Source organism: Cricetulus griseus, chromosome 4, assembly GCF_003668045.3.
Source record: "Cricetulus griseus strain 17A/GY chromosome 4, alternate assembly CriGri-PICRH-1.0, whole genome shotgun sequence".
Classification (NCBI taxonomy): domain Eukaryota; kingdom Metazoa; phylum Chordata; class Mammalia; order Rodentia; family Cricetidae; genus Cricetulus; species Cricetulus griseus.
The window spans coordinates 72,963,944-72,980,923 of NC_048597.1; the positions used below are offsets into that span (position 1 = coordinate 72,963,944).

General features: G+C 39.7%; 1 protein-coding gene across 7 annotated transcripts in view; it reads left to right on the forward strand.

Moving 5' to 3' along the window:
• Positions 1-16,980, forward strand: part of Fgd4 (FYVE, RhoGEF and PH domain containing 4) — a 161,261-nt gene that overhangs the window by 21,486 nt on the left and 122,795 nt on the right. The window contains exon 1 of one of the 7 annotated variants that reach the window (XM_035444752.1): positions 715-745. The exons of 5 other annotated variants lie outside the window; for them this stretch is intronic. The gene's annotated coding sequence lies outside the window, so the exon portion shown is untranslated. Of the gene's footprint in view, positions 1-714; positions 746-15,375; positions 15,648-16,980 lie in introns of those variants that run through there. One more of the 7 variants, XM_035444750.1, reaches the window with a different exon arrangement.

Consider the following 16,980-nt stretch of genomic DNA (forward strand, 5'->3'; position numbering starts at 1 on the left):
ATTGGAGAGTTGAAGCCGTTAGTATTTAGAGTTATTGTTGAAAATGTATTTAGATTGCAGTCTGGTTTGTGTTCTCAGTCGTGGTTTGTTTTTCATTAAATTATAACTTCATTTCTTCATTTGTTTCCCCACCCCAGGGTCTCTTGGCTGTGCTTATTTCTCGTCAATTTGAAGTATTGCTTCAGTATTCTGTTTATCGATTTTGTGGTTTTTGTTTTGTTTTGTTGTTGTTTTAGGCTGTTTAGATCAAAAGTTTTTCTTTCTCTTCAACTATGGCAGGTGGTTTTGCTGGCAGCTGTAGTCTAGGTTGGCCATTGAGTATATTACTCCTGGCCCTTCTTGCTTTTAGAGTTTCTAATGAGAAATTAGGTATTATTCTGATGGGTTTTCCGTTATATGTGACTTGTATTTTTTTTCTCGTCAAGCTCTCAGTGCTGTAGCTCTGTATATGTAGCGTTTAAACCATGATCTGTGTTGGGTGCTTCTTTTTTTGGTCTTGTCTGGCTGGGGTTCTGTGTGCTGGTGCCTGTACTGGTGTGGCTTTCTTTAGTTTGGGGGACATTTTCTTCTCTGACTTCCTAAAAAAGCTTATCTATGCCATTAACCTGGGATTGTCTGTATTTCTTGTAGGATCCTATCATTCACTTTAAAGTTGTTTTTATTTTATTTTATTTTTTTGCATATTTTGTCTAGATCCTCTACTGTATCTTTGGACCCTAACAAGCTGTCTCTGCTTGACTTACAGGTAAGGTTTTCCCCTAGTTTTCTGGTTGGGATATTGAGTGTTTCAATTCCACCTTTAATTCAACCTTGTTTTCTTCAGTGTTTCTGTCCCTTTATTGAATTCAGTTTTTAAACCCCAAATTCTCTTTGCTATTTTTTTTTCTCTTTTTGGTTTTCCCAGATAGGGTTTCTCTGTGTGACAGACAACCCTGGCTGTCCTGGAACTCATTCTGTAGACCAGGCTAGCCTCAATCTCACAGAAATCCACCTTCCTCTACCTCTGGAGTGCTGGGACTAAAGGCATGCACCACCACACCCAACTCCCTTTGCTATTTTGTTCAAGTGTGTTATTTGTACTTTCCTGGCTATCACTCCTGTGTTTGAAGTGATACTTAGAACATGCTTCGATAGGACACGTGTGTTCATGGGAGGCAAATTCTTTAGGTTGTTCATGCTGCTTTTGTATTTACGATTTGACCTGGGCAAGTGGACTTTTTTCTTTGTGTGTCTGATGTGTCAATCTGGCCTTCCTTAAATTGTTCCAATGCAGGAGATACATGAGATGAGCTAAGCCACGTAAAGCCTGTGGATGAATTGCTTAATTAAACAACTAAATCGACAGTCTAGAGCTAGGCCAGGCTCTCACAAATAGAGAAGGTCCACAGCTGCAAGTCTGAAACTAGGCTTTGGTGTGTAGATGACAGTGGGAGCTACATACACTTCTTTAGATGAACTGTTCTGACTTTTTTTTTTAATGGATTCCCTGTGACCTTTTGAGTGTGTTTATCTTTCTCCCAAAGACAATCTTTAGAGCTGGCTAAGTGGTGATAAATTCCTTTTTATCATGGAAAGTCTTTCTCCTTTAATTTTATTTATTGTTTTAAGAGTCTGGTGTTACTTCTAATGCATTTCATCTTTTTAAAACAAGTTTCAGGCCAGACGGTGGTGGCATACACCTTTGATCCCAGGACTCAGGAGGCAGAGGCAGGCGGATCTGTGAGTTTGAGGTCAGCCTAGTCTAGAGAGCAAATTCCAGTACAATTAGAGCTACACAAAGAAACCTTGTCTTGAAAAACCAAAAACCACAACGAAACAAACAGTTTCTTTACATTTATTTTATACGTCTGAGTGTTTTGCCTGCATGTGTACCACATGCATGCCTGGTACCTGCATAGGTCAGAAGAAGACATTGATTGAGCTGGGTTTACAGATGGTTCTGATCCACCATGTTGGTGCTGGGAATTAAAGTATCAAATGCTCTTAACCGTTGGGCCAACTCTCCAGTCCATGTCCTTGCTGAACATAGTAGTCTGGTTGGTGATCTTTTTGAACTGGCTTCTGCCTTTAAAAGTTTCTGCCAAATAATCAGGTATTGTTCTGACTGCCTCCATTTATAAATGACTTGATGTTTTTTCTTGCAGCTTTTATTACTCACTCTTTATTGTGTATTTTTAATCTTTTAATTTGCATACGTTGTGGGGAGTTTCTTTTCTGGTCCTGTCTAGTTGGTGTTCTGTAGACCTCTTGCACCTGGATAGACATTTCTTTCTCTAGATTTGGGAAATCTCTCTAATTTTCTTGAAGATATTTTATCTGCCTTTGCTGCATGACTGTTTTTGTTTTCTGCCAGCAATCCGGATGTTAGGCCTTTTTATGGGGCCCCAGAGTCTTCCATGTTCTGGCTGGGCTCCTGGCACAGAAACTACATAACAACCTTGAAAAAGAACAGTGTGTGAGGAATCGCTGTATTGAATTTTGAGACTTTTTATGTAGTTCAGAACTGGTGTTGGAAGAGGGGTAGATAGATAAAACAGTACAAAACCCAGAAAATTGCTACATGAAAAATTACAAAAATATTAAGATCAAGGAAAGATGATCCATTGCATAAATTGTTTCCCACTGGATACCCATGGCCATGGAAGGAAAAAAGGAAGGGAGGGAGGAAGGAGAGAAGGAAGAAAGAAATTAAATCCACTCAACCTAAACTTTGTAGGCATGTGTAACCTTTTGACCTAGTGACACAATATTACCATCTACAAAGGTCATGATGAAGAACCACACAATCTTGACCCCTCTGGCTCCTCTAATCCTTTCTCCCCCTTTTCTGTAGGATTCTCCAAGCTCAACCTAATGTTTGACTGTGGGTATCTGCATCTGTTTCCATCAGTTGCTGGATGAAGCCTCTCTGATGACAACTGGACTAGGCACCAATCTATGTGAATAGCAGAATATTATTATACATCATGACATTGACATTTTTTCCACTCCAGTTGTGTTCAGTTCTATCCCATGACTCTGGACCAGCCAGCCTGTGTGTGCTGGCACTCCAGGCAATGTCAGGGGTGGGCTTACTCTTGTGGCCTGGGTCTCAGATTGTACCAATCATTGGTTGACTACTCCTACTATCTCTGGGCCATCCTTAACCCAGCACATCCCTTAGTTGGGGCAGACCAGAGGTCAAAGGTTATGTGGCCGAGTTGGAATCCACTGGAATCTTCCCTGGTCAGATGGCCAGTTTAGTGGAGGGGAGGGGAGGAGAGCATGAGGGGAGGGGGATTGGGAGGAGAGGAGAAGCTTCAATCAGGGTGCAAAATAAATAAATTAAATAAATAAATAAATAAATAAATAAATAAATAAATGCCACATAATCAAGTCACCAAGCCTCCTCTTGTCCTAATACAAGTTAACTTTGCAGTGGTGTTCGTTTGTAGCTACCTTCATATGTCTGGGCCATGGGGCAGACATTCCTCTATGAACCTTATGCAAAAGTTAGGTCAAAGAGGTCTTTGATGAAAACATAAACTTAAAACTGTCATCATTTTCAGTGGAAGAAATTTGATATAAAACCCAGGCTGGGTTCAAATTCAGGCTCCCAGCCTTCTATGTGCTTTGTATACACCATATCTGACTTAAAGTATAAGCCTTAAAAAGACATAGAAAAAAAAAAAAAATATATATATATATATATTACCTGTGGCTTAGAAAAAAGACCTTAAGCTGAAATACCAAAAACATATAAGTTGAATTATCTAAATTTTCATGCGACTGTATGGCTTAGTGAAAGAGTTCATTCTCAGCATATTCAATGTTTGGGTTTAATTCCCCAGCAGTAAAATAAAAAAGTATAAAGTGAAAGGAGATGGTCAAACAGCATAAAGATATTATTTTAAACTGGACAAATAGAGGTATGAAGACACTCATGTGTGAATGGGCAAAGACTGGACACTCATCTTCATTAGAATGTGGATGGTTAAGTCACCAGTGGCACAGCCACACATGGCAGTCTTGTGCTCTTCCACTCCCACCACCAATAATTATCAAAGGCATAACGATCATCGTGGAAAGAAAGGCATTCTCAAAGTCCATATATGATTCCAATTATGTAACACTGTAAATGAAGAAATGACAGGGATGGGCAACAGATTAGTTAGGAGTTAGAGAAGGAAGCAGGATGTGGACCCGAGTGAAGTGGAGTCAAGAGGGGCTCTTTGTGGAAGTGATGTCACGCTGCATGCTCATTATGTTGCCTAAAAATGTACCCGAGTCATAGACTGGCATAGAACTAAGCACATTGTACCTATGCTAACAGCTAGTTTTGATATTGATGTTGTACTATAGTTGTATAAGATATAATCATAAGAGAAAACCGAGTGAATCTCTACAAACTGTTTCTGTAGCATCCTACCAGTCTGTTAAGTATTTCAAATTACAAAGTTAAAGAAAAAGTCAGATCTTAGCCGGCCGTTGGTGGCGCACACCTTTAATCCCAGCACTCTGGAGGCAGAGACAGGCAGATCTCTGTGAGTTCCAGGCCAGCCTGGTCTTCAGAGCGAGTGCCAGGATAGGCTCCAAAGCTACACAGAGAAACCCTCAAAAAGACAGATCTTGTCATTAGAGAAGCCATTCTTGTTCACTAGTCAGGTGATGATTCAATTTTTTTTTTTGATGTTTTTCTTTTCAAAACAAAGTTTCTCTGTGTAACAGCTCTGGCTGTCCTGGAACTCACTCTGGAGACCAGGCTGGCCTTAAACTCACTAAGATCCCCTGCCTCTGCCTCCTGTGTCCTGAGTGCTGGGATTAAAGGCGTGTGCCACCACCACCACCACCCAGGTGATTCAAAATGTTAAATCTCAATTAAATAAAGTAATGTTTACTTCAGTTCTTTAGTCACATGAGCTGTATTTCAAGTGTTATTATATATCCTTATTATATATCCCAGAGGCAGAGCAGTTCAGTCACCATGGAAACTACAGTTACTTACTGTAAGGAACCCTGTTTGCAATGACAGGTAACACATGTGTTGATACTCACACAGTTTTAAATGAACTGCCTAGGATTTGTAAGCCAAGAAGCAATGGTCTTTTTCCAGTAAAATTGAAGAAAATAAATGTACTTAACATGTGTTTTTAAAAGTATTGCCATTTATAGTGGGTAAGAGTTAATACAGAGACTCAGAACTGGTCAGAATGTTGAGAATGAATGAGTGTTGAATGCTTACCGCTAGCAGAGCATCAGTATCATCCCCTCTAAGATTCAGGGAGTTTAGGAGCTTGAGGATGAGGGAAGCATCCTACGAAACACTGTCTTGATAAGATGTGGCTAATGTAACCATGAACACGAGATGTGCACACACAAAAAACTAAGACATGTTTAATAGAAAGGGGCCAGGTGGAAGAGGAACGGGAGGGATATGTCACAAGATACTACATGCTTATATGAAATCATCAAAAATGAAATTAAAATATTTGCAACTATTGGAATTTGAGGCTATTCTATATTTTAATAAGGAACTGAAATACTTGCTTCATGTCAAAAAAAAAGGGAAGTTTTTATATCTTTATTTACCAAAGCAGTTACAGTTTTTCTCCAAATCACAATATAACATATATAGGAGATAGGTAAAAGGAGGAAATACTTGTTAGGGGGAAAGGAAATCATTTTGGAGTGTTTTAAATACCCTAGGCTTTGTGTTGTTTGCTGCTAGTGATTGACCTCCCAGGGGTGGCTTACCACCACAGAGGAAGTGCAAGCTGACCTTAAGCCCTAAAGCTATTTCTGCATCAAAATGACCTTGAGGAAGTGACAGTTCTCTTCTCCTTTTTCTCATTGCAAACCAGCTAGTTAAGATCAAGTCAACTCACTGGGTGCATCCTGGGTTTCAAGATGCTAAGATGCCCCTGTTCCCTAGGCTGGGTGTGAAGTTTACAAGGAGATTAAATAGGAAATGCTGAGGAATTAAGTTATAAAGAGGACCACATGATGTAGTAAGTAATTTGTCAGGCCCAAATAGCAAATATAGCAAGAAAACAGAACCAGGACGATCTGGTCAGGAGCTGTCTGGGGGGAGGGAGGCTGTGCCCCTCACTGTGGTGGCAAGGGGCTGTCTGTCTGTGAATGGCCTGTGCCCCTCTCTGTGGTGGTAAGGGCCTGTCTGTCTGTAGGCTGTGCCTTCACTGTGATGATCAGGGATAGCTGTCTGTCTGTGGGTGGGCTGTGCCCCTCACTGTGGTGCTCAGGGGCCATTTGTCTGTCTGGGCTGTGCCCCTCACTGTGAAGTAGACCAATGAAGCCTCATGGTGAGACTTCTTACAAAGGTACCCAGGAGTCAAGTTCTACAGCTGTAACTGATGACAGTGTTTGTCATGTGAGGATGTTGGTTACCCTTCACTTCTGCTTTTCTCCTTCCAGGAAGTTTTGTATTTAGCTCCTAACTTTGGGGGTTACTAATTGTAGCATTGGACAAATTTGAAATTTTGGGTCCTAAAACCTCTGTGAAATTTAAACATATATGATTAAATTGGTCAAAATTACTTTGTTTAGAGTTATATTTGGTTTTGTGGCATCTACTGTGGGAAGCTATGAGCCTTGAATGTAGAAGCCAGCACACATTCATAGGAATTGTACCCAGGGCAACATTTTCCCACAGCTGTATCCACATAGTACCTAAACAAGGAAAAGGTACAGTCAGTGGTAAAGATTTGTAAAAACATCTACAATGTATGATTTTTTGGTTTTTGTTTTTCAAGACAGGGTTTCTTTTTGTAGCTCTGGCTGTCCTGGAACTCACTCTGTAGACAAGGCTGGCCTAGAATTCACAGACCTCTACCTAGATCCAGCTGCTTCTACGTCCCAAGTATGGGGATTAAAGTTATATGCCACCACCACCTGACTACAATGTAGGATTTTGTTTACTATAAAATTGCATGTTTTAAACCATTATGAGATATTTCAAATAAATATTTATTCATTCTCTCTTTTTGTTTCCCATACTGCTGAAACATTGAAAAGGAGGTAAAAACACAAGGGCCATGGCAACACATGCCTTTAATCCCAGCTCTCTAGGGGCTGAGGCAGGCAGCCAAGTCCAGACTAGCCAAGATTACAAAGTGAGACCCTATCTTCAACCAGCCAACCAGCCAATCAACAACCAACCACAAACTAACCAACCAACCAACCAATCAACCAACCAACCAAGGACCAACATACTCATTAAGATCCTCACTGTGAAACATAACAGCAAAGCAAGACCATTTCAGTTCAGCCGCAGTACACTGTCATGTGGTCATCTTAAAGTTTCCTGCTACATGCCTCAGAGCTACGAAGAGGGATCCAAAAGTGCTGACTTCTCATAGACACATGCCTGAGCACATTGTCAGTACTTCCTGTACCCCGGTAATTACTTAACCTGGATGAGCTTGGGGGCTTGAGTGGGTAAAGTCTGGAAAGCATCAGGCCCTCAGGTGGACATACTATATGAATTTGCTGTAACACCATTCACTTCACAGAGATCAACTTGTAAAGCTCATAATTTCGACAATGTTCACATGATCATCACAGGTACACTACTAGCTCTCAAATCACCACCTCTTAGAAATATTACACTGGATTCGGGGATGCTTAAGAAAGGTGGCTAAGTGAAGTAGCATGAGCCTACCAACCTGACTCTATTCCTGTAGCCCAGGTAAAGACAGAAGCATAGGGCCAGTTCCACCAAGTGTCCCTCTGATCCCTACACATGCTCACTGGCATGTGTACACCTATACCCCCCCATGCACATTAATACACATACACAGTAACAGTAAATACACCCTTTAAATTCTCTGTTCATATGTGTTATTGACAGTTGCAGTGAGAAAATGTATGAGAACCTTGAAGTGCATAGAACTTAACTCCCTGATGTTAGTGTGTAGTATCTCCCACATCTTAACACAACAGGAGAATTTCCAAAAGGTCCCAACTGATTTTCAGCTGTAGTTCTCCAGCTGGTCTCCTCTATGTTTCTACTTACTGGTTCATAAGTTATTTTAAGGGTTTATTTTGCTGTACTCATCAAAATTCCTCAAGTATTTGAAGGTGGTGCATAATTTTTATCAGATTCTCTTCCAGAAATGCAGTAATTTGTTAAAAGGATTATGAAACTGAGCTGAATCTAGATACTATAGTTTGAGTCTGACTATAACATTAAAACATTACAAAGAAAGTGAATTTAGGGTTACATTATTGTATAAAATTTGAGTAGACTTGTGACTGGTTACTCTTTGGGTGTTCTAAGAAGCCTATATTATAATGATTGATTTTAAACAGTAATAGTATCTTTGCACAGAACAGGAGTAGCATCTTTAGTTAAAATCCTTATGTGTCTTAGCAAAGAGTTACTTATATTGCAGTGTTATCTGCCTACTTGTTCCTGAGAAAAACCTGGAAGATCCTTTTTCTTTGGGGAACATAGTCACATTGCTCTGAATTAGTTATTCTATTTCTCAGCTCTTTCCAGCACCTGTGAAAAGATCCTAATGTTCTTTGAGAGATGTGTGTGTGCGTGTGTGCGCGTGCGTGCGTGCGTGCGTGCGTGCGTGCGTGCGTGCGTGCGTGCGTGCGTGCGTGCGTGTGTGTGTGTGTGTGTTAGATCAAACCTAGGACCTTGTACATTCTAAGCAAGCTTAGTACCACAGAGCTGGAAGCCCAGCCTAAGACTTCTTTTTAAAGGATAGCTTGTTATAAACCTAATGGCTTGCTATAGTTAAATCACATGCAGCTAGCCAGAGTCACCCTTCCTATCCCACCCACAGTTTTCTCTCCCTCTGACCACATGTTGAAATATTTTTTAGGGGTTTTGAAATATATCTTGTCCTTCTTTGGGGTGTCCTCACAACTCTCACAACTAGGACCGTTATGAAACAATTCTGTAGTTCCTGTTATTTTTATATTTGTCATGTCCAACATAAGATGCATGCCTGCTATCTAACTACAGACTGATAGAAATTTTGCCTCCAAATGCCCTTTCCTCAAGAGGCAAGAAAGAAATTGATTGGAAGAGAAACAAGTGCTACTGGCTGTTATTTGAAAGGAATCTTTTATGGGGTGTGGTGAGTACTACCCTTTTCTGACCACAGTTTCTGAACGATCTCAGGCTACAACAACAGAATTCTTTGAATCTATAGACTGAGTTGCTGGTATGTTAATGTTAGTATCTACCATACCTTAACACAACAGTTAACACCTAACTCAGTGTTACTGATCATGAGCATTCCTCCTGTTTCCACTGTGGCTGAAAGATATTGCAAATCTTCATCAGAAAGTTCTGTGCTGCATGTTTCTTTTTTCCTTTTTCCTTTTTTATATGTGCTATTTCTTGTTTTCATGACCCAAGATCTAATTGAAAGAGCAGCAGTTTTCTCTGTGGTTCATAGTACAACTGTGTTCCCCAATAGCAACAGAAGTGAGTTCAAAAGACCAGACTCTATTATTATTATTATTATTATTATTATTATTATTATTATTAATTATTATTATTATTATTACTGTTATTATTATATTTTCCTTCTTCAAGGCTTTTTGGGAAATCACATATGATTTATTAGAATCTGAAGTCTAGTTCACTTGCCCAGATTTTATCAGTATTTTACTTTAGTAATCATATATATATTTTTATATTTAACCGACTAACCAAACACACAGAACAAAACTAACCTAGGTTAATGTTTATGTTCAGAAAAAAAGCATTTTTAAAAGGTAAATTTTGCTGCGCAAGAAAGAGAGAGAAAAGTATACCTGCAGTATGTGTGGCATTACCTGCTGGCCAAGCTCTGGGGCTCTTCTGTGTCACCACTGCTACTGTCCTGCAAAGCCAGGACTGCAGTGTATGTGGGTCTTGTGTGACATTTTTTTTCCTTCTGTCATGTAATAGTATATTATTTTTCAAGCTACTGAAGTTTTTCTGGAAATTGCAGTTTCAGTTGCTTTAGGGTGTTTTGTCACAGGGCAGTACATGTTGTTTGTTGCAGTTTTGGCTTATGAATAACTTTGAGAAGAACAGTGGTGTGTTAGGCTGCTGTGCCAGGTACCTTAGGGCAGAACCCCATCACACTAAATTCTTGATTTTAGGATGACAATAGTAACTGACCTGGGATTTACAAGAGTAGATACTGCACTCAGATTTTAAACATTTGAAATTGTGAGTCTTACTTTTTCTTAAACTGTTACTTCCTATTGTGTCCACCAGGCTGGGCCCTCTTTGTAGTGGAAGGTGGAGTGAATACAGAAGGAACATTTGCAGACAGGACCTTTGAGGAAAATGGAATGAGGGCTGATTCTCTGCTCTCTCTGTCTTTGTGAATGGAATACTAACTCCATCCTATAAGGCAACCTTAGCGCAGGTTATGAAAACCTGTAAGTACACAAATCCAAGAGGCTCTGACCAAAGTTTTTCCTTGTTTTATTAGATTAGTGATGACTTGGGCACTTCTCAATAATTCAGTTGCAATAGAAGAAAGACTCTTGTCCTCTAGATTGTCACCGTTTATTAACAATGCTCACCTTAGACCCCTAGATTTCAGTGGTGGCACCTCTGTTATTTTGACTGAGAGTTCTGTCATTTGACACTACCAGAATCAATTTAGATTCAGATTCTTTTTTGTGATTTTACTTAAATTACTTGAAGCACATTCTGTGTTTTCTATTTCATATTCCACCTAGTATAGTGCTCTCAGGACAGCACATATGTGAGAATTTGTCAGTCATTCTGAGTGGTTGTTTTTACTAAGTGGGCATTTGTGGGAGAATAAAGACAAAAATGGCCCCATATTGCTGAATGTAAGCAAACTATGTTCTTTCTAAATGAGAATGTTCCTGTAAATATCTTCAGTAAAAGATTATGGGGTTTTAGGTTATGGTTTCTCCAACTGGGCTGAAAGTATCAATGTAGCTGTTCATCCAAACAGTTTTTTACTGTACTGTTTGATATGTTCCGTAATCTACACATAATCTATATACGGCAAGGGTCACTTGTCTTTTCACCTAAAATTTCATTGGTCTTTCTTAGTAACTAATTTAATCTTTAAGTAAATGTTAGCATAAGTAAGCGATGTAAGGATGGTTCTTACCATGATGAAGTAATAAATGTTGGAAAACTTTCTTGCCATTAAAAAATAAAATCCAAACAAAAACATGGCCCAGCTAAAGGGCTAGGCAGATAAAGGCACTTGCCGTTAAGCCTGAGTACCCATGTTTTATCCCGGGGACTCAAGTGGAAGGAGAAAATAGATTCCTACAGATTGTTCTCCCACAAACACAAAACTGAGGCTCTCTCGCACTAGTTGGGACTCACATTTTCTAACAAAGTTAGAGAGAAGATGAAATATTCAGAATTAAAGAAAGAATTAGTTAATAATTAGTTGTTTTTCCCAGGGAAAATACTCCGTTTGTACCATGTCATTTAATCAATTATGGAGGACAAGCATTGACCAAGAGTGCTGTGCTAACTTGCTCACAGACCACAGCCTGACAGGCTCTCAAATGTTGTCTGTCAGCATCAGGGCAGAGCATGATAGAAGACCTTTAAAATACAAATTCAATTTGTTTAGCAGACTGAGAACAGCTTGAATGGTCTGTGCTTCTGTATTGCTTCCCTAGCAATGTACATTCTACGGACACACGGCAGAGAGTAAATCCAGGGCCTCTTCATGCTAGCAGTTCCCTACTGGATCCTACCCTATGGCCCTCAGAGAAACTCATCTGTTTCGTAAATGCTGCAGGACTCACTGACATAAAGTCACTTACAACTGTGTAGAATCTAAGCAACAGTATTGTTTCCTCTCATTTCTAACTCCTGAATAGGGATTTATCAATTTTATTAAGCTTTTCCAAGAGATTACCTTTTGCTTCTTTTATTTGCTCTATTGTATAGTTTTAATTTTCATGTTTACCACTGTTTTTTTCTATAGTTATTTGCTTTCTCTAAATTTATAGATTCTTATACCAATGACTTTAGATTTTTTTCAATATATTTTCTAATACATGTGTATTAGCTTATGGGCTTGCAAAAAACAACTGTAGAATAGGCTTCTGAAATCATTTTCATTCTGAAATATAAAAATTTTACTGCTGTTGTGTGTGTACACATGTGTATAAACACATGTGTGTGTATACACTGTGTGTGTGTGTGTGTGTGTGTGTGTGTGTGTGTGTGTGTGTGTGTGTATACACATCTGTGTGCATATACACACCATGGCATAGGAGTGGAGATAAATAAGTGTGTGTCTGGGTTTCCTGGGTTAACACATAAATGAGGCTGAGTGTAAGCACAGTTACACTGTTTCTGAACCTGTTGTGAGAATTAAGCCAAGATGATGCTATTTTTAGCAATAGCAATTTGGTTTTTGATCCTAGAGCAGAATGGAGTATCTGTATATGGCTTTCTTTATATATGTGTGCAAGAGGGAGTCCTTTCTCTCAAACACTGCCCTCTGTTAAAACACCAAATTAGATGTGTGGGATGCAGTTCCATTGGCAGAGGACTTGCCTTCCATACCTTAGACTCTGGGATCAACCCCTAGAACCTCGCATACACAGAGTGTTGGCACATGCTGTAACTCCAGCAAACACACTATGGCAGCAGGAGGGTCAGAAGTTTAAGTCATCCTGGGGGTGGTCCTGGATTGTGTAAGAGAGCAGTCTGAGCAAGTCGTGAAGAGCAAGTCAGCAAGCAGCACTCCCCCATGGCCTTTGTCAGTTCTGACCTCTAGGTTCCTGTCCCAAGTTCTTGCCCTGACTTAACTGGACTGTGAACTACAAGCTATAATGAAACAAAACCATTCTTTCCCAAGCTGCTTTTAATCAGGATGTTTTATCAGAGCAATAGCAAAGCCCCGTAAGAAATTGGTAGCACATCAAAGGATATTATTCTGACACGCCAGACCTTGATTTTCGGGAGGATTGCTGTGGCATTTGGACTTTGGGTTGGAAAAGCGGTTGAGTGTTCAGAGCTCAGTAGGCCATTCTGTGGGTGCTTAGACGATAAAAGGGGTGAAAGAGGTAGACAACGAAGGCATTGAGTGTGATGTTTTAGAGGGACGTAAACACTCAATCAGTTTGTGTGATATTTTGAATTAAGAGCCACTAAAGTGAAACCGTTGCTTTACTGGAACAATTTGTCCTGGTCAGATGGGGCTGAGAATTTAGTGCTGATTAAGAAGAAACCAGCATCACTGGAGATCATAAATCTGGGGATTTTTCCTCAGGGTCAGGATTCAGAAGCTGTGGTCCAGAGACTGTATCTCATGCTGGCAGGTAACCTGTAGAGTCACCCAAGTGTTGCTGGTTTTGAAGACATGAAGGAGTCAAGAGGAGCAGCTGAGGTTTGGCACTGTGTGGTAGGGCTGGAGTCCCTGAAGAGAGGCCAGGAGAGGCCATCATTGAAAGTACAGCCTCAGTTGCAGTAGAAGCCCAGGATTGAAGGTATCATGGAGAAAAGTTGAGGCTTGGTGCAATGTGGCAGGGGCAGAGTCCCTCAAGAGAGCCTAGGAGAAGCTGTGGGTGAAGGTATAACCCAGTTGCAGAACCTCCGAGCTTTGGGGATGCCTGCAACATGGATGAACAGCAAGGATAGCTGCAGCCATAGTGGAGCCAGCCTGAGTCTGTGTGATAGTGTGTACTGTGCAAGCCCCTTGGAGCCAAGATTACCAGCCACAGACAAATGAACTATTCCATAACCGTTTCCATAACCACAGAAGGCTGCAGGAGAACACTGGGTTTGAGTAGAAAATCAGAAGCAGGGTTTTGAAGTGTCATGTGTGAGCTGCTTTTTACACATGTAGAAGAGAGTCAATAGGTGAGCAGACCTAAGAGTCTGCAATTCTCAGGCTTTGTCTCAGAGTAATAGGTTTGGGCATCATGAGTGTATTTATTTATAATGAGTTTTAAATGCTTGGATTTTAACCGTTATGCCATTACTTCTCTTGCATAAAATTCTCTTTGATATTTCCATCTTCTTTAAAAAACTTCCAACAAGGAAAGGGTTATAAGAGCAGATAATGAGGGCAGTATGATCAAATGCATTATATTATACCTGAAGTTGAAAGGATAAATACATTTAAAACATAAACTTTTTGTGACTGTACTGAAGCTTTACTGAATAGCCACTTCTTTTCTTGGGATCGTCGTGTGGATCTATGTATCTTTTGACACCTGTATTCCTTTGAACGGTTTCTTGTAATAAGAGTTTATGCTGTTTTTGCCCAGTTTATCCATATTTCTTTATCTCTATGTTTCTACTCTTTTCATAGTCATTGTTTGTAAACTAAGTCTTACTGAAATTCTGATGGATTTTGCCTTTCAAAAGGTATTAATTCTTGTGTGTGTGTGGTTTTTTCTTCTTTTTGAAACTAAACTTCTGACACTTTAACCAGCATCCTGCTTGCTTGATTATTTTTACAGGGATAAATTTATTACAGACACAAGTAGTGTGTATATTTTTCCTTTAATATTTGTATAATATTTCTTTTTTGTGTCAAGAAAGGGAACTCTGGAATGTCTGGTACAGTTAAACCCACAGTGGTGTTACAGTGTATGCTTCATTTTCTTTTTAGGGTTACTCTCATCTTTCTTGTTGTCTTGTCCTTTTAAAAGTTTATTTCTTATAATATTTTGAGTGTTCATGAGCACGAATTATCCCAGTGTGTGTTTTTTGTGTGGTATGTTTGGTTTTGTAGCCATTAGGGTTTTCCTAGGATTATGTTCACTTGTTAGTGAACAGCACAGGGCAGTTTTCCTGCTGAGTCAGCATGTAATCCCAGAGCATGCAGAAACAAACTAAAGTCATCCTGAGCAAAACTAAGATGTTGCAAGCTAATCATGAGTGAGTAAGACTCTAAGAATATTTAGATTTAAAATCTCTGCTGCCTTTCCTCCCATTCAATAAAGAACAAGAAATAAATCATAATTTCCTTCTAAAAGATTTTATTTTGAAAACTTGACTTTATTTCCAAAATAAGATATTTTATATGTTTAAATATATTTGTTTTAAAAATCCTTAAAAATACAAAACCAGTTTTCAGGTCTGAGGTGGATTATAATTCAGAGAAAATGACTTGCTGATATAGCTTCATTTTCTGCAATGTGTTATCTTGGTTTTGCAAGTAAACTTTGAAGTTTTTTGTTTGTGCAGTTAAGTTTCTGTGACCTTTCTTCCTGAATGAGCAGCACAGCCTATCTGAAACATTAGGACTTTGTCCTGGCAAGGGTCAACTTGCAGAAAGCTTTTAGTTGGTCTGTACTGCCTGGTTTAAATAGCTAAACACCTGCTGAGCAAGCCCTGTGCACACTTCTTCACTTAGGCTTTGCAGGGCTGGAACACAAAGACCACGATTGTTACCCAGTAAGCCTGAGTCATATACTTCTACCAATCGCCTTAGGAGGGCTGGTTACCATGGAATCCACCATCTGTTCACTCCCCGCTGCCGGAATGTGATTATCCTTGCTGGGCTGGGAACGTGGGGTTAGCAGGGAAGCCTGTGCAGTGTGAGATTATCTGCAGTGCACTGGGCTATCGGGAGACTCGGTTTGGCTCACTAGAAGAACAAATGCCGGGAGTTGTGCTCCAGCCATTTGTGACTTGTAACCACAAGGAATAAATCAGCTTTTCTAGGGTAAGTAGCATGGCACTGCATATCCAGTTTGTACGGCATTTGGTGCGAATATCATCTCTCTGTCTGTGGTCAAGGAAAGGAAGTCCTAAGCTCTTTGGTAAGACACCCCCCCCCCCCGGAAAAGCTTACACACCTGTCTTTTTTAGACAGCCTGTACAATTAGGTTTTGGAATTATCCTGTAATTTTTAAAAATATTTCCTGCTTATGAAAGTGTACCGTGATCTTGAATGTGGCAAACAGTCATCTTGTAATGGCTTCTACAGTGAATTACACCAGTGTTCTTACTGAAATTCACCATGGCCACAGCGGGCTCAATGTTTGTTCTTATTTGAGAAATGACTCCTGTCAGCGGCATTTGTAGATCATGCTCAAATTAAGGTTTGTGCTCGACCACATGTTTTAAGTGTAATGCTGATGTAGTGTTTCAAGGGCCAGAGCATGTGGAAACAATGTGACAGTACTATAGTGACAGATGGGAGGCTCCTCTATCAGGGAGGGGTGAACCATGGCTTTGCTGTTCAAGAGCTTCCTTTGTTACTGTTATTTCTTTTTGTCCACAGCTACTTAAAATGTGTGTTGCATATTGTAAGCCACAGAAGGAAATTTGGGTTTTAACAAATGGATGACTGACATTTTTCCTCGTGGCTCAGAGGTTGGTAGCTCAAACAAGGGACTACTATGTCCTTTGTAAAGCAGCATTGTATCTCCTTCCCGCAAACTGTGCCCTAAAATATAAAAGTGTAAGACAAAAACAGTTGTATGCTCTGGAGACTTCTTTTGTGTCATGTTTCAGCCATTAAAACCCCAGCACTAGCACCCTGAGTTTAGCTGGTCTGCCATTTTATTTTCTGCAGGGAGGGCTGCAATTAGAGGCTTTGCATGTGCACTTCAGTCAAACTTGAACCATGTTGTCCTCTTGGGTGTTCATATGGTGAGCCAGTGGCTACCTAAAGAGCTAGGAACAGTCACTGGTCACAGTACTATGCTTTTTTTTTTTTTTTTTTTGAACATTATGAAATTAGTTAACCTGGTATTAGTCAAGGACTCATGCTATATTTCATTAATAGTTTTCAAGCCTAATTGTTTTTGTGGATTTCTGGTATTAGCTGTAGTTGACTTTAGTATTCTGCATTTGTATTAATTTTTTATAATATACAAAGTAATATGAGTACATACTATCTTTAATAAACATCTTTCAACAATACTAGACATGTGTACCTGAGAGCCTCTTTAATAACTATACACTGTTTCCAGCTAACCTTGTGTTACTCAGAAAAAATTTTTACTAATCAAAATCAATAAGCAATTTAAGGTTTATAAAGTCAAATCATG